The 25,781-nt window shown below is 43.1% G+C and overlaps 1 long non-coding RNA gene across 1 annotated transcript; it reads right to left on the bottom strand.

The window, feature by feature from the left end:
- Positions 1 to 714: 714 nt before the first annotated feature.
- Positions 715 to 24,719, bottom strand: LOC310832260. The gene is made up of 4 exons (XR_014558217.1): positions 24,635 to 24,719; positions 15,135 to 15,204; positions 2,420 to 3,163; positions 715 to 1,340 (listed from the first exon to the last, which is right to left on the bottom strand). It is a non-coding gene; the product is annotated as an uncharacterized lncRNA (long non-coding RNA).
- Positions 24,720 to 25,781: the final 1,062 nt, after the last annotated feature.

Raw genomic sequence — 25,781 nt, 5'->3', positions numbered from 1 at the left:
TTAAGAGCTCATAAACTGTATAGGAAGATTATGAAAAACCCAAATGTGTCAACTAACGAAAAGGGAAAAAAGAATGCATATTACATGAATCCAGATGCCTCAATGGCCTTTGCCAGGAACCAGTATTTCAGGAGTTTATTGGACTGCTATCTTTACAGACTTCTATAACTTTGCATTAGCTTTTTACTGCCTGATCGTATTCTGCAGAATATTTGCATGACAGCTATCTCAAAATATGTGCAGCTAAATGGAAGGATAAGGCTTTTGCGCCAATCGTTTCATTTATAGCATGTCGGGAGTATCTTCAGGCATCATCAGGGGAATACTTGCCTATAAATCTCCATGAAAACAGTAGTTATATATGGGCGAGGGAACGTTTACTGGGGTTCCAGATAACTCATAAAAGTCACATTGTAAATCCTGATGCTTCTCAGCAAGAGACCTGTGTGTTAAGTACACTATGTATGGTATGTATAGCACCCAGGCTGTATTTTGCTAAGCCCTTGTTTTTCAAGGATTAGCCCAAGGGCACCATCCGTCCCTCTAAGCTTCTTCCACTTCATTTCCCTTCATTCATATATATATATATAGAGAGAGAGAGAGAGAGAGAGAGAGAGAGAGTGCACTCCTGGAAGGATGCATTCTTGAGAGTTAACAGAATGCAGGGCAGATATGAAAGGTGTGAAAGTATTTGCAGATGACGTAGTTCTTACATTAGAGGAACCAGGAAGTAGCATACACAAAGTGATTGAAGAAATGAATAATTTAACAAAGTAGCAGGATTTAAGATGAATAAATTGAAAACCAAGATGTTGGTCAAAAACATGGATGTGTAGATGAAAAAGGATTTAGAATTACTGAGTGGATGGAAGGTGGATAAAAAGGTGAAGTATTTAGGATTGCGGCTGACAACTAAGAACCCCAATATATTTCAAGATAACTATGGAAAGAAGTTTAAAAATGACTTAGAAATATGGGAGAGAATGACATCAGGGTTGAAATTAACAGCCTGTTACAATCTGAAAAAACATTACATGAAAATGATCTATAGATGTTACCTGACACCAAGTAAATTAGCAACAATGTATAAGTCAGAGTCAAGTAAATGTTGAAAATGTAAAAAAGGAACTTTTTATCCTATGTGGTGGACCTGTAGAGTAGTTAAGGAATATTGGGAAAAGATTTATAATGAGCTGAAAAATATATTTAAAACAGTTATTTCTAAGAAGCCAAAGGCTTTTCTTTTGGGTATAACAGGTCCAGATTAAAGAAATTGAATCTATTCTTGTATGAGACCACCACTGCAAGAATGTTATATGTCCAAAGATGGTGTGAAAATGCTGTACCCGTGTAGTAATGTCGTCCCCAACCTCTTGCCCCTCCCTTCTCCTGTCTCTGCTCTCCGGCCAGACTAGGACGCCCAGGGCAGGGTTGGCAGACGTATTACTTTTTGCAAAACAGAACAAACACGACCCGGTAGGGCTGCCACCACTCCCTCTTGTCCAGGGGACCCAGAATCACAACCCAGGGAGAAGGCTGTGACCCGTTATCCTGGCCGTCCCCCACTCCACAAGCTGCATCCACAGACTTGCAGGCAGAAGTTCTACGGTAGAGCGTAACCAAGCGTAAGGCTAGGACTTAGCTATTCCCTCCGGAAAGGCACACAAACTAAAACAGTTTCATTCTTAAAAGGTTTATTTTAAAACAACATAAGAAACATGCTAGAATAGCAGGCACTCTTTTGGACGTTACAGATAAGAAAATAACAAAGGTACATAGTGTAAATAACTCTACATACTCACAACTCTAACACAAGATAGGATAGCTGAAGTTCTTTAGGAATCTGCAAGTTGAAGGCTTTCGAAGATCTCCATTTCAAAAGACGAACGACGGCTATTAAGTTGGAACAATAGAGCAGGGCATCTTTGCGAATTTCAGAGCAAAGGCAGAGAGCCAAGAGCAAGACAATTCCCTGATCTTTTATTCACAATTCGCACTTAGCATAGTAACTTTCAAGCCAATCATAAGACTCAAATTATTTTTAAATGCGCCAATGACCGGCTTGCTAGTCAATCAATTTACCTCTTGACAGCTGGGCCAATTTGGAATTCAAACTTTAAATCAAAGGGCTTCCTCCCTTCCATGGAAATTAGCCAGATCCACATTCCCAAGCAATTCAAGGACAGATAGCATCATTGGGGGGGGGGGATGTTTACACCATCGAATTCAGGTGTTAGTTCTTTCATTAAATCAAGACTTCCTTGGTTCTAATAAACCTTTCAGCTGGGGAGCCAGCTAGTCTAGGGTTTAAAGAGACACAACTTCTTTCCCAGGGTCCTTGTGGCTGGTGAAACTCCCACAAGGCCTCACTCCTTTTTGCTTGACCAAAGAATAATTTTCTAAATAATTCTAACTTTACTACAACCCGCAAAGGAAGAAGAGCACATGAAATTGATGGAGTATGCAGAATTAGCAAATCTAACAAATAAAATTAGAGGAGAAGAAGAGACCATATTTAAAGAGGATTGGAAACCATTTGTAGATTATTTGAAAAACTATTGTAAAAGTGTTAAGACACTAGTCAGTTTGGAGCAAGCTCAGCACTTTAAAATTGTATGGAAGTAAATACAGAGACAAGCAGGATTGTGTTAAAATAGAACATGCAGCAGTAACCGTTAATTTGAGGAAACCCTGGAAGGATGGATGGAAAGTCAATTATCTGTATTTTTTCTTTTTCTTTCTTTTTTATATCTGTTATGTTTGTATTTTGAAAAATTTATAAATAAAAAAGATTTTTAAAAGTATGCAGGGCAAGTAATTGCATCGTGCTTTGTCTTTGAAGGTTTGAAGGGCCCTCCGGTGAGCCCCAGAGAAATTGCCTCACAGCACTGGTGGGCAGCAGCAATGCTCCAATCAGTCTTCAGAGCTACCGTTTTAAATTCCCACAGTGCCCCAGATTTTGCTGCATCAGGGGCATTGCAGGAAAATTTATATAATGGCTGCCAGACCCAGCTGATAGCACTGGAGGAAAATTAAAGAGCTGGGCTAGAATAGGTGTATCTTGTTGCAGTCATCTAAACTGTGTTCTTTAATCCTCTGTTTGAGAGATGATTCACCTCTAACATCCCACTGGATTATCTTCACAGAAGTCCATAGCCTTTACCTTGACACTGAAAGAAAAAGGAGAAAATTGTTGAGATGAATGACCTGCCTCTTGTAAGTAACAGGAACAAAGAGTAAGCACTCCATGATACAGCACTTACAATTTTCAGAATATGTGCATGTATTTGAGCTGATACATAATTATGAGGGGAGGGAGGAACCCTCAAGCAATTTTATTTACTTCAATCTGCTGGGTTTACTGACATGTATAAAATATGGAATGGACCATTATTGCCTTATTTGTCAGGCCTTTGATCATGTCATAAAAAGATGCTGCTGGATCCATCCAGTGGCCCATCTATTCCCACAAATGTCTCTTGAAAGTCCTAAAAGCAGGATTTGAGTTCAACAGCACTCTCCCTTCTGTGGTTTCCAGCAGCTCGCATACAAAGGCATCGCTGCCTCCAGCAGTGGACTTTGAACATATCCCTCAGGGCTAACCACCACGTAGCTCCTGGTCCAGCTCCCTCAGTAATGTCAGTCTTGTCTGGCCTTGGCTGCACGTGGTATCAGACGGGGTATCTCCCAGCCTGTCCTGGAAAGGCCAGGAATTGAACCTGAGACCTTCTGCATGAAAAGCAGGTGCTCTACCCCTGATCCACACCCTTTCTTCATCAGATATGTATCCCAACAGATAGTCATCACAACTGCTAAATATGTAGTATGTACAGACCTTCGAATACCAGTAGCTGGTGGACAACTGAGGAAAAGTATAGCTCGTGAGCCTCCCAGAGGCATCTGGCTGGTAGGAGACAGGCTGCTACATCCAACAGGGCAAAGTCATTCCAGGGAGGGGGAAGGGTAAATGTTGGGCAGGAGGTTTGCACTTCTATACTGCTGCTCAGGTGCACCAACTCCAGGGGGCCAAAGGTACCTCAGACCCCTCAATATTTGTTTTAACGGGGCTGAGCTCCCTCAATCTTGGGGTGTGTGCATTGCACATTGCAGGTCCAGTGGCCAGCTCCTCCAGAGCACTCGGCCTCCTTTGGAACACGCATGTCGTCACACATGCATGATACAAGATGCATGTGATGTCATACTAGCATGACACGCGTGACGCACACCAGCTGCCGCCCCCAGTCTTGAGGGCAACTTGACACCTCTGCTGCTGCTTCATGCTCCCCCACCCCACCCCCCAGAAGCACTGCCATCTGCAGTGTGCTGAGTGAGACCATAAGTCCTATCATCCCTGACCCCTACTGGGCAACAACAGAAATGGTGACTTTGCTCTATAAATTTATTTCTCCCCCCCCCCCCAGCGTATGATTGCATCTAACTATAAGGCTACACTGCTCTCCTGGGCTCTCTCTTGGGGACGAATTGTTCTTGATTGTTCCTCCTGCAGTTTCAGTGAAGAACAGTGGGCGGCGGATGATGATGCATTGTCAAGATGATGAAGGTGGTGATGATGGTGATTAGAATTAGAATTTTTTTTGCCTGCCCTTTACTATAATGTTGAATTGTTTCAACATTGTATTTTTAAATTGTTCTAAAACAATTTATAGAAACACTCAAGATTTTGTTGTTTATAAGTAAGGTCTTAATTGTCTGTTTTTATGACTAGTCCCTGGGGAGTTTAAAATTGAACAGTGTGCCATAAATATTGCAAACACACCTACAACAACAACAACAGTACATTCTGGATAATATTGTTCTATCTGCTGTAGTTTGGGGCACTTTATGGTTAGTAATCCCACCTCAAAATTCCCAGGGCTTTGGCTGTAGTTGCCAAACACTATTTTCCAAGTTGGCTGTCATGTCTTAAATAATGGAGGATCATATTCAATGTTCTTCTGGCCACTGAAATTAATGCATCATTACTTTTATCCCTAGGGTTCTGAATACCTTCCTTTACAGCTAACAACCGGCCAACCTAAATTTAGATGAAAGCTCTCCTTAGCAAATGGCAAGGTCAGAGCCAACAGAATGCATATACAGTACATTCAATGTGAATCATAACATAAGAAGAATAGTTAAACTTTCCCTGGAGTACAACCTCTTCCTAGTATTAAAACTAGTCGGTTACTCTGTTAAAAAACAGTGTAGTATTAAAACAGTCGGTTACTCTGTTTAAAAAAATGTGAACAATTGTCATTTGCATGCCAAGGCCTCCATGCTCCAAAGTTCCCAGGAGAACAATAAACACTTCAGGAACCAGTCTCCAGTACTAAAAGAGTGTTAGAATTAATTTCTGATTTTGGTCGGGTGGCGGGGTTCAAGTTAAATAAGCAAAAAACTAAGGTTTTAGCAAAAAATTTGACAGTTACAGAAACAGATGAGTTCTCCAAAGAAATGGAGCTGAATGTGGTTAAAAAGGTAAAATACCTAGGGGTGTACTTGACCTCCAAAAATTTGAATTTGTTTAAAGATAACTATGAGAAATGTTGGTCAGAAATTAAAAGAGATTTGGAAATATGGTCAAGATTGAAACTCTCCTTGTTAGGCCGAATAGCTGCTGTAAAGATGAATGTATTGCCGAAAATGTTATTTTTGTTTCAGGCCCTACAGATCGTGGACAAGGTGGAATGTTTTGGAAAGTGGCAGAAGGATATCTCTAAGTTCGTTTGGCAGGGCAAAAAGCCCCGAATAAAGTTTAAGATATTAACTGATGCGAAAGAAAGAGGGGGATTTGCCCTGCCAGACTTGAGGCTATATTATGAATCTGCAGCCTTCTGCTGGTTGAAAGATTGGATTTTATTGGAGAACACTGACGTCCTGGATCTGGAAGGGTTTGACAATGCGTTTGGGTGGCATGCATATTTGTGGTATGACAAGGCTAAAGTGCATAAATTGTTTAAAAACCATATTGTTAGAAGAGCAATTTGGAGGGTCTGGATAAAATACAAAGACTTATTGGAGAGTAAAACTCCGAGGTGGCTCTCACCGGTGGAGGCCAAGGCACGTAAGAGACCCAACATGGAGGCCCATTGGCCTAAATATTGGGAAATAATTGAAAAAACTGGAGACAATTGGAGGCTGCTAAGTTTGGAGAAATTGAAAACTAAGGTACGAGACTGGCTGCACTATGCGCAAATTCAAGAGGTATTTAAAATAGATAAAAAAGTTGGATTCCAGGTGGAAAAATCGAAACTGGAGATTGAATTGTTAGAGCCAAAAAGTAAGCTACTTTCGAGAATGTATAACTTGCTGCTTAAGTGGAATACACAGGATGAGACAGTCAAATCCGCCATGATAAAATGGGCTCAGGATGTGGGGCATAACATTATGTTTGCAGACTGGGAAAGGTTATGGAACACCGGTTTGAAATTCACGGCTTGCACTGCCTTGAAGGAAAATATTATGAAAATGGTATACCGGTGGTACATGACCCCAGTCAAGTTAGCTAAGATATATCATCTGTCTGACAACAAATGTTGGAAATGTGGAGAGGCGGAAGGGACATTCTTTCATCTCTGGTGGACCTGCCCGAAAGTGAAGGCCTTCTGGGAAATGATCCATAATGAACTAAAAAAGGTACTGAGATTTACCTTACCTAAAAAACCAGAGGCCTTCCTTCTGGGCATGGTGGATCAGAGAGTGCTTAAGAAGGACAGAACCTTTTTTATGTATGCTACCACAGCAGCAAGGATCCTGATTGCAAAATATTGGAAGACACAAGATTTGCCCACGCTGGAGGAATGGCAGTCGCAGTTGATGGACTATATGGAGCTGGCTGAAATGACTGGCAGAATCCGAGACGTGGGAGAAGAAACAACTGAGGAGGACTGGGAAAAGTTTAAGGACTATTTGAAAAAACATTATAAGCTGTATGAATGTTAAAAAATGCACCTTTCAGGAAATTCTAGCTTCAGCAAATGTAAGTTAATGAAATGAAAATTAAGACACAAGAATTCAGAGGTAAAATAATGAAATAACTTTATTGTGTTTAATATAAAACATATAAGAATTGAGTTACAGTAAAATTGAAAATAGGGAACATGATAATATGGAAGTTACAATAAGTTTTGAAATAAGTTAACAAATTGCTGATGCTTTATAAGACAGAGAACGCAGGGTTCGGAGGATGTGGGGAAGTCCTATAGAATAGATGGAAAAAGAATATGGAAACTTGTTACTTATACCCTATCTTCTTATAACCACTCTTTATTCTTTTTTCTGTACTTCTAAAAAGCAATAAAAAATGTTTTTAAAAAAAAAAAACAAAGTTCCCAGGAGAACAATAAACACCCAGACACAAAGTATTTTGGTTTATGGGTTCAAATAGGCCACAACCTTATTGGTTACAGATGTGAGCTGTTTGGCTTAGGCATTGGGGTGAGACCAAGCTATATCTTGACTCCTGTCCATCTGCAGAGAGTCTATCTAAGGGTAAACAACTGATAGGGAGCACCCTATGACTTACATCAATTAGGGGCACCCAAGGGGTCCCCGCATAGGCTGTGGCATGGTCCTAGCCCACGTCCAGGCATCAGACAGGATTCACACCCCAGATCCCTTTAACAGTATACCCTTACTGAGGAGGGGCAGGTGAAGTCTGCAACCTTCCCTCCATCCATCCAAACAAAGGCTTAGGTAAAGGTAAAGGTAAAGGTACCCCTGCCCGTACGGGCCAGTCTTGACAGACTCTGGGGTTGTGCGCCCATCTCACTCAAGAGGCCAGGGGCCAGCGCTGTCCGGAGACACTTCCGGGTCACGTGGCCAGCGTGACATTGCTGCTCTGGCGAGCCAGAGCCGCACACGGAAACGCCGTTTACCTTCCTGCTGGTAAGCGGTCCCTATTTATCTACTTGCACCCGGAGGTGCTTTCGAACTGCTAGGTTGGCAGGCGCTGGGACCGAGCAGCGGGAGCGCACCCCGCCTCAGGGATTCGAACCGCCGACCTTTCGATCGGCAAGTCCTAGGCACTGAGGCTTTAACCCACAGCGCCACCTGCGTCCCTCTAAACAAAGGCTTACCCAATGCCTAACCTCACACAGAGTTGTGACGATTGCTACCAGGTAGGTGAAAACCCAATGGCCGGTGCCAATTTGCCAAGTGGAAAAATTCCTACCTGGCCACAACAATATGGTGACCCACAATTGTCCATAGCAAGGTCATATCTGAGCAAAGCATGGAAAGAGGGTGGGTGGGTGGGTGGGGTGATCTGGCGTTAGGGCGAGTGAGAGGGTGCTGCCAGTCGTGCCTTAGTTAAATCTCCTGCAACCACACCCCCTCTTGGTGCTGACTGGCTGGGGGCTGCCCCACAAGGCACAGTTCCCCCAGCAACAATGACGCAACCAGTGTGGTGTGGAAGAGAGGTGGCAACTCTCTGCCCCTAAGAGATTTATTCACTTTTAGATATTCTGAAGAATGACAGATCTAACCACTCACATTTCTTTAAAAAAAATTAACAACAGCCACAAGGCATTCTATGGACAAAATAAGCCATAGACCTAAGGGCGTTTTCCCTTTGCATTATTCCTTTTGGGAGGAGTGAGGAGCCCACTCTCTGTGTTGTATTAGTATTTTGTACAGTACTATGATGGAGTGAGTTCCTGTTCCTGTTATTGTTAAAATGATTGTACTTGGAATGCTTATTATATTTGCTTGACATTAACCGGTACATTTTAATAACAGCTTATTTTATAATCATTTAAAATGTTAAAATGTTTATGTTATAAAAAGGAATGATTTGGATTGTCATATGAAGTTTTGAAATGATCTAGCATTGGGCTGTTATTGTAATGCTGTATTGATTTGCATTTAGTGTGTTGTGTTGTGGCTTTGGGCAAATATTTACACAGAAAAGTGTCATACAAGTGGAAAGTAATTTACCAGAGGCAGGTACCAGAAATCAGGGACAGTTGGAGCATCTGGTATGCAGTTAGGATGGGCAAGAAATCAGAATAAGTTCACTATTAAAGATGAAGCTACCAAATGCACTTTCTCTGGAACTCTATGTGAAGTGATACCTTGTCATTCCTCACTATTTGCACCTCTCCACATTTTTCAGTGCAGTTCTCCAGCCAAGTAATGTGTACAAATATGCACATATTAGAGTGGGCATGACAATGCATAGGTTAGTTTTTGTTTTGTTTTTTAAAAAGTACAATAGTATTTCCTGCTTTACAAAAATGTGTAACGTAAGCAAAATTACATATAAAGATGCACAAGTTGCCCCCAAAATGCACAAATTGCCCCAAAAATATGAATGGAATTTAAGAGTGGAAAAATGAGAATCTGAGAGAACCAAAATTGAAAGTGTCACCCATTCTGAGTATAGAAATAGAAAGTCAAAAGCTGCCTTGTAGCTCATCACCAATCTATTTGCCCATGTAGCTCCAAGGCACCCCCAGGATCAGGAGTGTAGGGAAGGGCAGACAGGGTGACATGGGGTGGGGCTGAGAGTGGGGGAAGAGAGTCTGGAGGAAGCGGGTCTTTCCCTCTCCCAGGGTAGAGCTGCCCTGGCTGGGGAAGCAGGACTCCCATCTCCCCTCTTGGGGAAAAGAGCAATTCTGGGAGGGTGAAATATACTTGGAGTCGAGTGTGGATTTCATGCTCTTTATTCAGCTCACAGTACCGAGGAATGAAAGTTCCCCCCAAATATCTTCTTTATATACATTATTTACACAATAGGCAGCACGTGATTGGCTAATTCTGGGATTTCCCTGTAGGCCAATCAGGTTGCGGCTTCACTTCCACCTGGAGCTGGATTGGGTGGCTCCTGTAGACCAATCATACTGCTGCATTCTGGACCCTATTGTTCTAGGACCAATCAGACTTCTGCATTCTGAATCCTATTGTTCTAGGACCAATCAGACTGCCGCCTTTTGGATCCTATTCAACTCAGTACATAACAGAGGGAATCAGCCAAACTCTAGGGGTGGAACCAGAGTCAGAAGGGGACCCAGGACCAGCGACATATCTAGAAACACACAAATCCTTCCTGATGCAGTGCATGTCTGCGTGATCAACAGTCTCGCATTGCATAAGAGTCTCATGAGTGAGCTCACCTTGTCCATCTTTATAGCCAGGGCCAGCCCATCCATGAGGCAGACGGAGATAGGCACCTCAGGTGGTGGAATCCAAGAGCCTCCTGCACAGGCAGCAGCACCAAAAAAGTGAAGAGAAGTAGCTGCAGTGGCTTTCAGATTCTGACAAAATCTTGCAAGAAAGAACCCTGGGAGATTGTGCAAGAGCCCCACAAGATGGCGCAGAGGCCTCCGCCTGATCTCTCAGGGCTCTTGCATGGTTTCATTGGAACATGGAAGCTGCAGTCATACAACCCCAGTAAGCAAGGCTTCAAAGGAGGGGACAAGGGGCGCAGGCACAGGTTAGCACCTTGCTATTTTGCTTCAAGTAGCAAAACAGGATGGGCTGCCCCTGTTTATAGCAGGTGGAGGTAGGGGATGCCCACCCTTTGAGACAACTCCATTGCTTCCATGCAGTTCTGAACTACTTGTCCTGATGTTGGACTACTTAAACTAGGACCACAGCTTCTAGTCTGGCTGGCCTCACCTTTTCTGTCAGCTTGCCTGAGTGTAGCAGCTGCTGGGACTTATTACCTGCTGCTGAGCCTGTATTTCTTTTCAGCCTCAATAAATATTCACAGGATCCTTGTGTGCATACTCTTGTTTTGACACCAGCCTATCTGAGATGAATGCCTGAAAAAGCTTTTGCACAATCTAGGTGAGTCTTAGGGTACCTGATTTGAGTTTTCTATCACTGTTAAATAGGGGTGAGGGAACTGGATCTGGCTGGCAGGCCAGATCCTCATCTCCCTGCAGCTGCTGAGGGTGGTCAAGACAGGTGGGTGGGGTTGCCCACTTATCAGCTGCATGACACTATACAAGCCCCAAGGATCATCAAGGCTTGCATAGCATGATACATGGGGTGCGGGTGGTGCTGTGATCTAAACCGATGATGCCAGTTTGGAAGTTTGGCAGCTTGAATCTGCACGACAGGGTGAGCTCCCATTGCTCTGTCCCAGCTTCTGCCAACCTGCACTTTGAAAGCATACTAGCATGAGTAGATAAACAGGTACCATTGCAGCGGGAAGGTAAACAGTGTTTCCATGCATTCTGGCACTCATCATGGTCCTCTGTGGGGCAGTAATGGTTTAGTCATGCTGCCCACCTGACTTGGAAAGCTGTCTGTGGACAAACGCTGGCTCTCTCGACCTGAAAAGTGACTCTACCTAATTCACATTTTCTGAAACAATATTTGAACTGAAATGCAGTGATTGTTCAAAATTCATACTTCTCTAAATTTTGCAATGCAGTTCTCCAGCCAAGTAATATGTACAGAAATGTGTACACTAAGATAAAAATGAGTATAAAAAGGCATATATTGGTGAAAATAACACAGAGAAATACATTTAAAGAGGGAAAATACTTTGCAAAAATGTGTATGTTAGGAGAAAACCACACTAAAATGCTGATGAATTTTAGGAGAAATTTGGGGGGGAGGAAATGCAACCTGATCTGGAAATGAAAAGAACTGAGAAACTGAGAAATTCAGATTTGCCCATCCCTGCTCCTTCAGGACTTACATATCTGGCTTGGGAATGAGCTTTCATAGGCAAGAAAATACAGGCAAAGTATCATATGAATAAATTCCAGCCCAGGAAGTGCAGAGATATACAGCTGTGGCATCTGGACTTTTCCTTATTTCTAAATCAAACCCACAGACCAGGCATGAGGCCAAACTACTGTTCTCAAAATAGGAGTTCTCATTCCTTAACACTGGGCATCAGACTTCACTTCCAAACTCGGAGAAGTGCTAATATTATCTTGAGATGTTCCTCTCCTTAATTCAGGGGGTTGTTTTGTATTTTGACCTATTTTTAGAGCCAGTGGACCAAGCCAAGTGGAATGAACAAAACGGACCGGAAGACTGCAGACATCATCCCAAGAAAGAACAGCACAACTGAAAGGGGTGTGCATTTGTTTTTGTACCCAATGAAAAATTGGACCAAATAATGGCCCAAAATTTTGCCCCAAATTTTCATTTGTTGCAAAATGAATATGTGTAACAGGATGATGATGATGATGATGATGATGATGATGATGATGAGTGTGAAGAAACTAGCTCACTGTACAGAGGTAGGAGTTCTATCAGTTGCCCCTCCTGCTTTTGAATCTCTTCCCACCACCACTCACATGTAGCCCAGAAGGTCAGAAAAGGTCCCCCACCCCTTCCCAGACTGGTACCTACCACACCAAACTGCAACTCAAAATTCATTTGCTGCAGCCTTCCAACTTCTTGACAATCATTCTGGGGGGTTATCATCAAAATTAAAATAGGTTGCCAAACACAGCTACTGGGATGCATTGAGATTTGGGCATCAAAGGCCATGGACAAATGAATGTGTTGTCACACACTTTCTGTTTGAAATCTGGATGGGTTGTTGCACAGAAATGCATGGAAACTCTCCATATGGTCAGAAGCCTCCGGGTGACTGTTGCAGCAAAGGGTTCCAACAGCAGCATGTGGCGAGGCCACCACTAGACGGCTCCCAGCACTGCCAGTTGCTCACTCATTTCCTCATCCTCCAGCAGTGCTATGCTCTTCTTTTCTTTTTCTTTTCTTTTTTCAGAAAAGAACAAGGAAGAAGGATGTTACTGTGACCTCCCTCTTGCTGTGACTTCTTTGTAGGCTATAAATTATATTAAAGACATAATCACAACATGCAAAGCCTTATTTGATTTGCAATCAGCACTGTATAAAACACTCTTGCTAGATACTGAAATTTGTAGCTCTGTGAGGGGTTATTTGGGGAGAACCATGAGTGTTTAAAGTGGTATCATAGTGCTTTAAAAATATAGTGTAGATGAAGCCATAGTCACACTGAGCAGAGGTAGAACTTAACTTCCTAGTTACCTTGCACTGTACATGCATTCACTGTTGTGTTCAGATTAGAAATGTTGCTTTCAACATGAGTTTGGCTGTATCAGACAACAAGGTGAGAAGTAGTGGATTTACAGGACAGCTAATCTGTTCCTGTGTGCTTTGCCTCCAATTGTTTATCCTGCCTACAATAGCTCTGAAAGAGTTGATTTTTTAAAAAAAAGTTATGATACAGAACAGCTGATCCTTTTTCTTATTAATAGAAATTAAAATATAAGCTTTCCAAAGTTTATCTGGAGACAAGTCATAAAGAAGCAAAAATATAGACTTTTCCCAACTGTGGAACCCTTCTTTCATTAGAAGTTTTAAAATGGCTTTAGAAAAGAAGGGAATCTACTGCTACTGCTACTATTCACATAAAGGGCTTTAAAATGTCTAAAGGCAATTCGTACATTAGAGATAAAATCAACTCTAAGACAGTTCCTCTCCACAGACTCATAATCTAATGGACACAAGACAAAGTGGGAAAGAACAGGCAGGAAGAAAAAAGCCAGCGCTGACTGATGACCTAAAGATTGGAAAAATGAGAAACTGAGAGAAGATGGCCAGGATGAATATGCCAATATTATTTTTATTTAGGAAAGCTTTTCCAAATATCCTATACAATTTTCCTATCAATTTCCCCACCTCAGCTGTTTGAATTGTTTACTAAGAGAAACTGTTGCCTTAGGGCTGAGGCAGCCCATATGGTGGATGTTGCTGACTCCCATCTTTTGAAGGTGTGATGGGGTGGGGGAGATTAAGACCAGAAAGGGTCCCCCAGTCCTGTGCTAACAGATACGCCTTATGATAAGGTCTAATGTCTGGTAAGTTAAATCCTCCTTCCTGTATAGACAACTGCCTTTGGTAGATAAATGAGATGAAGAATTACCCGACATAAATTTTCAAAATATATCACACTGATCTTTTGAGAACACAGCTGGAGAATACATAGACAAATACCATGTAGCATAAATATCGTTTGTGGCAGAAATTTTATCTCAAGCATATTGCTGTTGTTGTTTAGTTGTCTTAGTCGTGTTCGACTCTCCGTGACCCCATGAACCAGAGCATGCCTTGGAAACTCTCACTTTCTTCCCAAAGCTTCCCCTTTTTTATGTCCATGGAGTTTTCTTGGCAAAATACTGGAGTGGTTTGCCAGTTCCTTCTCAAGGTGGATCACATTTAGTCTAAACTCCCGGCTATGACCTGTCCGTCTTGGGTGGCCCTGCACAGCAAAGCACATAGCTATTCAAGCGCCTTCGCCACGACAAGGCAGTGATCCATGAAGGGGAAAGCATATTGACCTTACCCCAAATAGTAAGTTTAAGTGATGCCCATCTTTCCAATTCCCTGGAGATTTCCATGATCAACCTGTTTAAATTTATTTTGCTGTATTTCACTGCATAATAGTCGCACCTCTTTTTTCAGTCCCTAAAATCGGTCCCAAAGTATTCACCGCATAATATTCACATGACATTCTCAGCACACATTCTCAGTGGCAGCCGAAGGCTCAAGGGGAGCGGGTGGGCAGGCGAAGCTGCCATGAATGAGGCACAAGAGACTTGGATCTCACAAGCAAAGCAGGTGAGACTTGTATCTTCCCGCAATAGCTAAACTGCACCCTGACACATTAACGTGTGAAGCATTTCTTTCTCATTCTTACAGAACCAGCATTCTGATTCTGATTCTGCTATCTTTGTGATTATGGGTAAATATAAAAAGTATTCTGTGGGCTTCAAGCTGGAAGTGATCAGTTTTGCTGAACAGCATGGAAACAGAGCTGCAGAAAGGCAGTTTTCAGTGAGTGAAATGTTGGTGTGAGACTGGCAGGAAGTGATAGACAAGCTGAAAAACATAAACCTTTCTAGACATGTGTTTAGAGGTTCTAAAACTGGCAGGTTTCCACAAATCAATGAAACTGTTTGGGTATGTGAATGAAATGCTAAACAACGGCTGCAGTGTATCGTATGAGATGTTGCAAATGAAGGCACAGAAGGCAGCATGCAAACACAACGTTCCCACAACTCAGTTTAATGCAAGGAGAACCACAATATGCCAAAAGTTGCCACCTGATTTCCCTGACAAGCTTGAAAGCTTTCATAGATTTGTTTTGCGCATGTGACAGGAAACTTCATACTCACTTTCTCAAATCTGTAATGCTGATCAGACTCCAGTGTTATTTGATACTGAGCAGCCCCCTGGTTTCAATCTCTGTAGAAAAATATGGGAACATATCCTAAATGGGGAATACATCAATCTATTCACTCTCATGCTCCCATCCGCTGCCCGTAGCTCTAAGTCAGCACCTAACGAGCAGCGCAGAAAGGACAAGAAAAAAGTCACAACTGGGTGCATTTTTTCTAAATATATGGAGGCATTTTCAGTTTATGCTGGTGTGGTCTCAGCAGTTTGCCCCAACCAGGGCTGGCATTTGTTCAACTACCAGCAGATTATCTTAAACGACCTGGGACTTCCACCATGTTTGTGCAGATGGATATTAGACTTTCTATCAAACCGTTCCCAAAGGGTCAGGTTGGGTTTCCACGTCTCTGCGGATCTCATCACGAATATGGGGACGCCGCAGGGGTGTGTGTTGAGCCCGCTTTTATACACGCTCTATACAGCTGACTGTGCCCCCAAATACCCCAGTAATAAGATCATTAAGTTCGCAGATGATACAACGGTGGTTGGTTTAATTACGGCTGGAGAGAGAGAGACGGCCTATAGGAAGGAAGTTGAGCAGTTGGGGGAGTGGTGCAGGAAAAACAACTTACTGCTTAACTTAAAGAAAACAAAAGAGATCATTGTGGATTTTAGGAAATTAAATTGAATATTCAGCCACTTATTATTGAGGGGAAGTGCGTGGAACAGGTCTCAGTGTTTCGTTTTCTGGGAATGGAGTTGAGAGACGACCTAACCTGGGGAGAGAACAGCAAAGACTTGATGAAGAGAGCACAGCAGAGGTTATATTTTCTGAGAATCCTCTGGAAAAACAATCTCTCAAAGGACCTGTTGATGGCATTCTACCATTGCACTGTGGAGAGCGTACTAACTTATGGTCTGTGCGTGTGGTTTGGGAGTTGCACGACCAGGTGAAAAACAATGCTATCCAGGGTTGTAAAGACTGCAGAGAGAATTATCGGGTGCACTCTTCCCACCTTAGATCAAATCTATGCTGCCAGGTGCCATAAGAAAGCGGAAGAGATAGCACATGATAGTACGCACCCCGGAAATGATCTCTTTCAGCTTCTGCCTTCTGGAAGAAGGTATAGGGTAATAAAGGCCAGGACTAGCTGCCTGAAAAACAGTTTCTACGTTAATGCAATTCTGGTTCTAAACGCAGCATAAGGGGTCTCTGTAGTATAGTGTATTTTAAAATGGGGTTTTAGAGTTTTTAGGGGTTTTTGAATGTTTTATGTAGTTTTTATGTAGTTTTATGTAGTTTTTATGTAGTTTTATGTAGTTTTTCGATTTCATTGTTCTGCAAGGGACAATGACAATAAAGATATTGTATCGTATCTGTCAGGGGCTCAGGAGCAGAGGCACAGGGGAGAGAGGAAACGGAGAGCGAAGGGGAAGAATCGGAGGGCAGCGTAGGGGAGTATGACAGTGGCCCGAGAGATTCCATGAGCTTCTCCAGCGATTCAGAAGATTCCCAGAGGGGGGTGCCGATGGCCAGGGCAAGGGGGGTCCCAGGGGGGACGCACCAGAAGCAAGGGGACAGCGGGGACTCCCAAAGCAGCAGCGGGAGATCAGGACCAGTTCCCCCACCAGAGCATAGTGGGGGGGAAGAGTCCCATGTATCAGGGCCAGCGTCTCCTCCAGTAGGGAGAGAAGATGAGTCAGGGCTGACCACGCCTCTATCAGAGAGTGAGGGAACGGAGGGGAAGTCAGGTCCAGCTAGCCCCCCCGAAGGGGGAAGCAGTGACAGGAGCAGTGTAACGGTCAGGAGAAAGGTTGCCGGCTGGGCGCGCGCGCCAAGTTCAAATGTACAGGCGTGCGGGACAGCAGAAAATCCGGATTGGGAACCAGGTCCTAAAGCCCGCCGGAGGCAGGGGGAAGACTCAGGGGAATCAGCGTCAGAAGAGTCAAGAAAGGGCAAGATCCCAGTAGACAGGTGGACCCAGAGGAGGAAAGAGCAGAGGAAGAGGTGGAGCAAGGCTAGAGTCTTAAACTGGTGTCTGGGGGGAGGAGATTCAGACGGAGCTTCAGCGGTCTAGAGTTTAAGACGTAGAGCTGCGCGCCGCGGCTTTGAAAGTGAAACTGAACTTCAATAAAGACTTGTATATAACAAGAACTGGCGTTGGTCCTTTTTGAGCTGGGACCTAGGGCAGCTCTGACAGTATCGTATCGTAAAATTCAATGGCTGGTGAAGCTGTGGCCCTAGGATACGACGAAGCATTTAGAGAAAGGGCAGCAAAGGACTCCACTGCCAGGTGGGATGTTAAAAACCCCGTCTTTGAGCACCTTATTACAGTAACTCTAAGTTACAGGACATGCTTGCTTCTTTTTTTATCATAATAGCTTAACATAATAACTTATAGATGCTTTCTAAGGCAAACTGATGAACCTAAATCCATTTATCAACCCATCTAAATTAAATTTCATATGACCCATCATGCATGCTTGCCTCCAACACAGTATGCCCTTAGCACAGGGCCAGGATTCATTAAGCCAAGGCAATTAGGCCAAAAGAATAGAGTAGTTACCCTTCCTATTCCTGCACGTGGTCAGAAAAAGGGGTGGTGGCCACGTGGCCAGAAGAAGAAGAAGAGTTTAGACTTGATATCCCGCCTTTCACTCCCCTTAAGGAGTCTCAAAGTGGCTAATATTCTCCTTTCCCTTCCTCTCCCACAACAAACACTCTGGGAGGTGAGTGGGGCTGAGAGACTTCAGAGAAGTGTGACTAGCCCAAGGTCACCCAGCAGCTGCATGTGGAGGAGCGGGGAAGAGAACCCGGTTCACTAGATTACGAGTCCACCGCTCTTAACCACTACACCACACTGGCTCACCAGAAGGTGTTGTTACTTGCCCCTCTGCTGAGAGTTAGGGAGCAGTAGAACCCTTAAGCAGTGGTCCTCCAGTTAAAACCCCCAGCGGCCGCAGCCGCAGGACTGGCCTTGGGGAGTAGGCGGAGGATAATTGGTGGATCAGAGGGTTCCCCTAGTGCAGCACATGACTCCCAGGTGTTTGTGAAGAACCCTCCCCCACAGATGCACCTCTGTGAGGCCTAATCCCGGAGGAGAGTTTCAAGTCTACTATTAAATCATCTGCATACAGAGCTAATGTATTGTTAATGTGAGCTGATTTGTCTTTGCCCACCCTCTTTGTGTGTTTTCCCTCATTCTTTTTTCTTTAATGAATTTGCAATTAAAAAATAATAAACAATAAGTGAAAGATTGGCAAATTAAATTTTGTGAATACATAAATCTGGCAAGACTCACAGCTTACATAAGGGGACAATCAGACCAGAAATTATTAAAAGAATGGGGTTGTGCTAAAGAGTATATGAAAAAACATTGTTCAGGAGTTAGTATATTGGTATGTAATGAATGATGCTTTACAGGGTTAAAGAATAAGAAAAATGGTGTAAAAAAGCACAAAGATGGAAGTAATCTAATTAGACACAACAATACAGTAAGAGTAAATTTTTTGAGGTCTTAGAACAAAGGAAGGAAGTCCATTTGTGTTTATGTACGTAATGATATGGTTTTGTTCTGTAGATGTGTGCTTTTTTGTTTTTGTTTAGTTTTGTTTTGTTTCCTTTGCTTTCCCCCCCCCCTTTTCCTTTTCTGTTTTTTTTCTATATGTGCCCGGGATTTTTGTCTGTATAGTATTATTTTGGATTCAATGTTTGTAATTTGTGTTATGATTCTGCATTAAAAATAAAAAAATTCAAAAAAAAGAAAAAATATATTTAAAAATAATAAACAATAATCCCAAGTCCAGGTGTTGCCATGCAGGATTTAACAGAGCAGCAGGAACACTGCTGCATCTTCAGCCCTGCTAAGCACACACATTAGCGGGGGAAGCGTGGGGGAGGCAGAATGGGCCCAGTGCCGCCATGGGATGGCCATGGGGCTGGCTCAGGATGCAACAGAATCAGGGCCAGCTGCACCCCTTTCCTTCCCCACCCTCAGAACACCTCATCCCCCTTGAATTCACCCTCACATCTGGCAGACAAAAGGGAGGGGGACCACATCCTGGCAGAGTGATTGGCATTACTTTGCACATGGAGGCCAGCAGGGCTGGGCAGAGGGACAACTCCAGAGGGACAGTCCACCCCTCCCCAGCCTAGTGCAAAGCTCTGCCATCCCCTTCCTTGAACGAAAGATGGGTACAGGTTCATAAAATCACAGAATTGTCGAGTTGGGACCACAAGGGTCATCTAGTCCAACCCCCTGCATTGCAGGAATTCCAGCTAAAGCATCCATGACAGGCGGCCATCCAACCTCTGCTGAAAACCTAGGAAGGGGAGTCCACAACCTCCCAAGGGAGACCGTTCCACTGTTGAACAGCTATTCCTGTCAGAAAGGTTTTCCGAATGTTTAGTCAGAATCTCCTTCCTTAGAATTTGAAGCCATTGGTTCAAGTCATTGGTCCAGAGTAGGAGAAACAGGTTTGCTCCATTTTGCATGTGACAGCCCTTGTGATATTTGAAGATGGCTATCATATCTCCTCTAGGTCTTCTCTTTTCCAGGCTAAACATAAGCATCTCCTTCAACCGTTCCTCATAAGGCTTGGTACCCAGACCCTTGGCTGCTCTCCTCTGCACACATTCCAACTTGTGAAGATCCTTCTTCTAGCCACATGGCTTAAACCAGATCAGAAACTATTGTAGGACCCTGGATTCATACCACTAATATCTATGGCTTGATCATAGCTGAATTCAGGACATTTCATTCTTAATTCTTAATGCATCTTTTGAAAAAACAAAAATATGACTGACTGAAGTTAAGCTATCCTTGGGTGCACTTCAGGCCCTTCTGTATGTGTGTGCGTGCGTATGTGTGTGTGCGTGTGGTTTCTAAATTTACACAAGGCAGGGCAGTGGGCTTTTTACAGGAAGGAACTTTAAATAAGCTGACCCCAAACTTTCTGGAGTCAACACAAGTTCTCCATGTAAAAAATGTTTAGTATATCTATGGAGTCATGGTCAATATGAATTGAAGGGCTATGCCCTCTGGTGGTTGGCTGCCACTACTGCAAGTTAACAACATTTGCCATGAAGCAGGTGAGATGAACAAGAGTAACTATTTGTGTTTCTTTTATTTGCTTGAGGGCATCAGATTTGAAAGTGGAAGTCACACATTAATTCAATGTGATGCAGACATATGGAGGCTTCAGACAATATTGCTGCCCTGTCAAGCTACAAGTGAAATGGTGCCTGTTGTGGCATCAGCCCAGCCTAGGTGTCAGCCTAGAATGGTCCAGCTTGGAAAGAACTCAGTTTTCTCAGGACATTGAACTAGAAGAACGAGGCACTATTGGATGGATGAAAACATTAGAATACTAACTGGAACTGACCATTGGGGTAATGCCTTGCTGGTGTTGAAAGAACTTTGTTGGACCCCAACCCATTCCCCAACTCAGTTCAGTGTGGTGCTTACCTATTAAGAACCATGTGCCTTGGGGGTCCAGGTACCTGGAGGCACATCTTCTCCTGTATCCATCTGCCCCTGCATTGCCACCATCTACCAATGTGCTCCCCTGAGCCACCTCACTGCCGCCCAAGGTAAGGTCAATGGCAGCCAGTGGTAACCAGTGTGGTGTTGTGGTTAGTGTCAGACTGATATTGCCTGGAGTTTTTTGTCCAGCATTTAAAATACATTATATTTTATTTCATATTTATGACTGGATTGTTTATTTCATATTTATGACTGGGCTGCTGTTTAAACTTCACAATAAAGTTTTGAAAATTTTAAAACAACAACATCTCCACTTATGCCACAAAGTTCACTGAGTAACCTTGGACCTGTCACTGTTTCTCAGATTACAATGCAGAGCTGTTATGAGGATGTATTGGGGATGAGAGCAATCATGTTCACCATCTTGAGTTCCTTGGAGGAGAGGCAGGATAAAAACGAAATGATGAAAAATAACTAAAATAATAAACCAGGGAGTGAGAGGGGCATTTTGCTTCTGCTGCTCAGCCTTTGACAGTTCCCCCCCACCCCATGTAGGCTTGCATGGAGCTGACCTATACTCTGCTTTCTTTTAGTACCAAACAAAGGCCATTTTATGCCCCAATGCATTTAAATTGTTTTTTAAGGTCTGTTTTTCTGCTGCTTTTAACCACTTTTTGTTGCCTTTGACTTTATATTTCTTCACCAACTATTGTCAAGCATTATTCTATTTGTAAACCACCCTGGAAATTGAAGAGCCATCTAGGAATTCATCAGTGTCATAATCAAATTATTGTTGGATTTCAAACCCAGCAGCCCAGATAAATTATTTTAATATGAATATGCTTAGAAAAATAACTCTGGAAAAGAAGATCCTTGCCACCTTATAGACCATCTTCCAACATGGCCACCCGTATCTGTGTCCGAAATCAATAGACTTGTAGCCCAACTAAAACCTGGGAAGGCCTTAGGGAGGACTTGATCCCACCAGAAGTTATTAAAACCAATCTGGACTTCTGGGCTCCTATACCAGCCTCTCTCTTTACTTGCATTGATTTCCATGGACGAGCCCCCATCAAATTGGGGGCTGGCAGTCATTGCTTCCATTTTTAAAAAAGGGTCAAATGATGATCCGGCTAATTATAGACCAATCAGTACTTAATACCATCAGCAAGCTCTATGCAAGACATTTACAAAGGAAATTCTTGGACTGGTTGGAGTAAGAGAACATTCTAGCAGATGAACAACCTGGTTTTAGGGAAAGGCAATCCACTATCGATCAATGCTTCATCTTACCTCATTTGATTAGGAAATATTTCTCTTGTAAAACAACTTCCCCATATGCCGCCTTCATAGACTTTAGAGCCACATTTGATTCCATATCCCGACCCAATTTGTGGGTAAAAATTGGAGGCATCTTTGATTGATAGATGATTTATCTACCTAATTTGAATGCTGCATGAAGGGACTTCTCTTAAAAGTAAGATACATACTCTTCAGGGTCATCTTACTAGAGCAATCAAAACTGCAAAGGGAGTTAAACAAGGCTGCATACTGGCTCCACTTCTGTTCAATTTCTGTATCAATTCTATGGTGGATTTTCTTCGCAACAATAATTTCCACCCCAAAAAACTAGCTGGAAGAGACATCACTGCCCTGCTCCCATTGGCCTTAAAAGAGTGCTGAGAGCTTTATCTCTTTTCTGCAAAGAAGACCATCTAAGTGCTCAGTCACCAGAAAACTAAAATTATGGCATCTGCTTTAAAAAACAACGACCCAGGGGACACTACTGGACTATAGATGGACATAAAGTAGAACAGGAAGCAGGAAAGCGCATGGAGACTATGCTACTAGCAGTGCTCAGAGGAGCTCAATGGATATTAAAAAATTCTTCAGATCTAAAGGAGACCATTATATACCAGCAGCATTGAGATTATTTGAAGTAAAGTCTGTTGCCCAACTCTTATATGGTGCCCAGCTAGGTCCCTTTCCAAATTTGACATTGCTGGAGTGCATCCAATCTAAATTTCTAAGATCAATCTTTCAGGTCCCTAAATGTGTCACCAATGTCATCTTGAGGCTGGAGACAGGTCTCTTGAGCAAAGAGGCCAGAATATGGATGTCTATACTCAACTATTGGCTAAGATTCTCATTTTTTCCTACTGGGCTTGCTCCCACTGTTCTCAAGGAAGAATCTGCATGGTATCAGGCAGTTATGACCTAAATTCTAGCTCTGGGCTTTTCTCTTGAAGAATTGCTCAGAATGGGGTTTGAGCAGCCTAAGTCAGCCATCAAACAGTGTATCACAGACACAGAACGCCAAATGGATCTGGATAGGTCCCCATCTTTTATTGTCAATGATTGCAGCAGGTATTTCTCAACGCTTATGGAGTATCTAAGCAATCTGGATGTGCCTAAATATCGAAGGGCGGGGTAGGCAACCTAAGGCCCCCAAACCACCCCCGAACCGAGCCACCCGCTCGACGAGCCCCCACGAGCTGTGCTAAACCAGCAATGCGTGGCACAGGTACTCACTTCCATGGCACTGGAAATGGTGTCTGCGCGGACGCCAGAAATTGCAGGAGCATGCGTTCCTGTGTGAGCACAATCCGACCCACAGAGAGATCTCTGCTGGAGTGAACCGGCCCAGGCAAGGTAAACCATGCTGACCCCTGTCGTAGGGCATTCACCTTGGCTCAATGCTGCTCTCCCCTCTGCTGTTCCATTTTGTCTCACATTCTACAAATGCTAGAAACATCTGCTTTTTAAAAATGAAATCTGTGATCCTGAGAATTATGGTTCATTTAGAGGAGCAACTATCCCCTTGACTTCCCATGGACTTCTGCCAGATTAAACCCTGTGGAGGCCCCTAGGCAGCTTGCAAATTATCTCCTACTAGGCTTTTGTAATTTTGTTTCAAGATCAAATCAATATTATTTTGATCCATTGTCGCGAGTCCCCTAAAAGGCCCATAGGTTGATGCCAACTCTGCCTATTTGGTAATCCAGTAGGGTACCTGCATGGTACCCTATTGATGAAACATTCAGTGGTTCAGGGAGAGGTGTAGGATAACACATCTATTCCATCTCCTTTCCCCCATTCACATGACAGCCACTACAGTACCAAACTACCTCTTCAAAGAAGCCCACATCCTTAGAATTCTAATCAGCTACTTCCTATTGATGTGTCATTTGAAATTCTGAGAGTGCCGTTGCCAGGCTTAAAGGTATAGCGACCATTATTTGGAACGAATGCTGAATATTCATCATGTCTGTGAATAACAGGCCCCTGCTGAGAGATCTAGAAGGAGGTGATGCTCTTGGGAATGCATAGAGTATAAACAGCTCTGAACTTTAAACAGCATTGTGGAGTCTTGGATCACCTCAAAGTTATATTATTGCACGGGGAGGTTAGGAAAACGATATGAAGCAGGAATGCCTTCCAGATAGGAACAGGAGAGAAATTTGATTTGGTTCTCATTTAAAGGTGAACCTACCTAATTCACACTTCAAAAAAAAATATGCAAACCCAAACACAAATATGATTTAAAATTCACATTTCTCTAAATCTTCCAGTGCAGTCATCTGTACCAAAAAAATGTATATACTAGTGTAACATGTGCATGTAAAAGCTTGTACAGTGGTACCTCAGGTTAAGTACTTAATTCATTCTGGAGGTCCGTACTTAACCTGAAACTGTTCTTAACCTGAAGCACCACTTTAGCTAATGGGGCCTCCTGCTGCTGCCGTGCCGCCGGAGCCTGATTTCTGTTCTCATCCTGAAGTGAAGTTCTTAACTTGAAGCACTATTTCTGGGTTAGCGGAGTCTGTAACCTGAAGCATATGTAACCTGAGGTACCACTGTATTAGATAAAATAACATGCAAAAACATCGCATTTTGGGAAATTGCTTGCCAAAATTAGCATATTAGTCAAAATTGCATATATTTATCATGAGGGCCATATTATCTTGATTAGAGAAATGGTGGGCAGCCATTTTCTGTTTATAGGGAATTACCTTTGTGCAGTAGGCTACCTTCCAGCCATGCCAAACAAGTGGTTCCTGTACCTATGTCTCTCTGTCCCAGATTCCCAATGAAGCAATGAAGGCAATCAAGAGGCATTATGACAATTCCGTGACATATTTCAACCAAGGCAAAGGCATTTAAAGAGGGCATGGAATAATGTCAGGGTGGGGTGTGGCCTAGAATGGGGCAGGGTCTACAGAAAACCCCAAGGCCTAGGCAGAGAGTCCTGGAGGGGCACATTAAGACCCCAGGCTTGAAGTTCCCAACCAGTGATCTAGAGTAAAAAATGGTATGGGGTTAAATTTATTTGACTAACTGACTGCTTTACTGCAATGTGCTCTATGGGGCTGCCCTTGGAGATAATTTGGAAACTTGTGGCTGATTTGGACTCTGGGCTTTTTTTCAGCCAGAACTCATTGGAACTCAGTTCTGGCTCCTCTCAGGTGGATGCCATTGCTATTATAAGAGAAGAAGGGAGGGATTCATGGTGAATTCTGGCATCTCTTTTCTAAAAGAATAGCACTGGTTGGATAGTATGCATTCGGATGCAGTTTTCTGACCAAATGGCCTACCCTTTGACCAAGGCTGCTCTTAAGGGACAAGTGGCCTTCCAAAGCCATCAGGAGCACAATGGAATTTGTGGAAGTGAACGTCTTGCCCAATTAAATGTTTGTGGGCCACCGCAGAAAGCAGGATGGGCAAGAATCCAGCAGCCACACAACTCGAAAACACTGAGTGTCTAATTGCTCCAGAGAGAAATTAAAGAAGAGCCAAACAATGATGGCTGAAAACAAAAGGCCTATAATGAGAGATAATTGACTGTGTGGTAAGCTGCTGAACAGATAATTCAATATTTAAACAAGTGCTCTGATTGCTGCTAAAGAAGAGTGTTGCACCAGCAGTGCCAGTAAGTTGGCAGCCATATTTCCACATATCCAATACCTGACCTCTCAGCAGCTTACATAAAATATAAAATATACCTTAAGTCTGCCATTAAAAATTCAAACTATAAATAATATACAGCAGGGATGTTGTTTTTAAATACACCCACATACTAAAATATACATCAAATTTACATGTCTGGATAGGCTTGCTTATATTCATTGGGTTATTTCACACCAGTTGTGAGGCAGGTGG

Source organism: Podarcis gaigeae, assembly GCF_964106915.1.
Source record: "Podarcis gaigeae genome assembly, chromosome: 15".
NCBI lineage: Eukaryota > Metazoa > Chordata > Lepidosauria > Squamata > Lacertidae > Podarcis > Podarcis gaigeae.
Note: the sequence above shows the minus strand (reverse complement) of the source record. Positions and strands in the feature narration are given on the sequence as shown.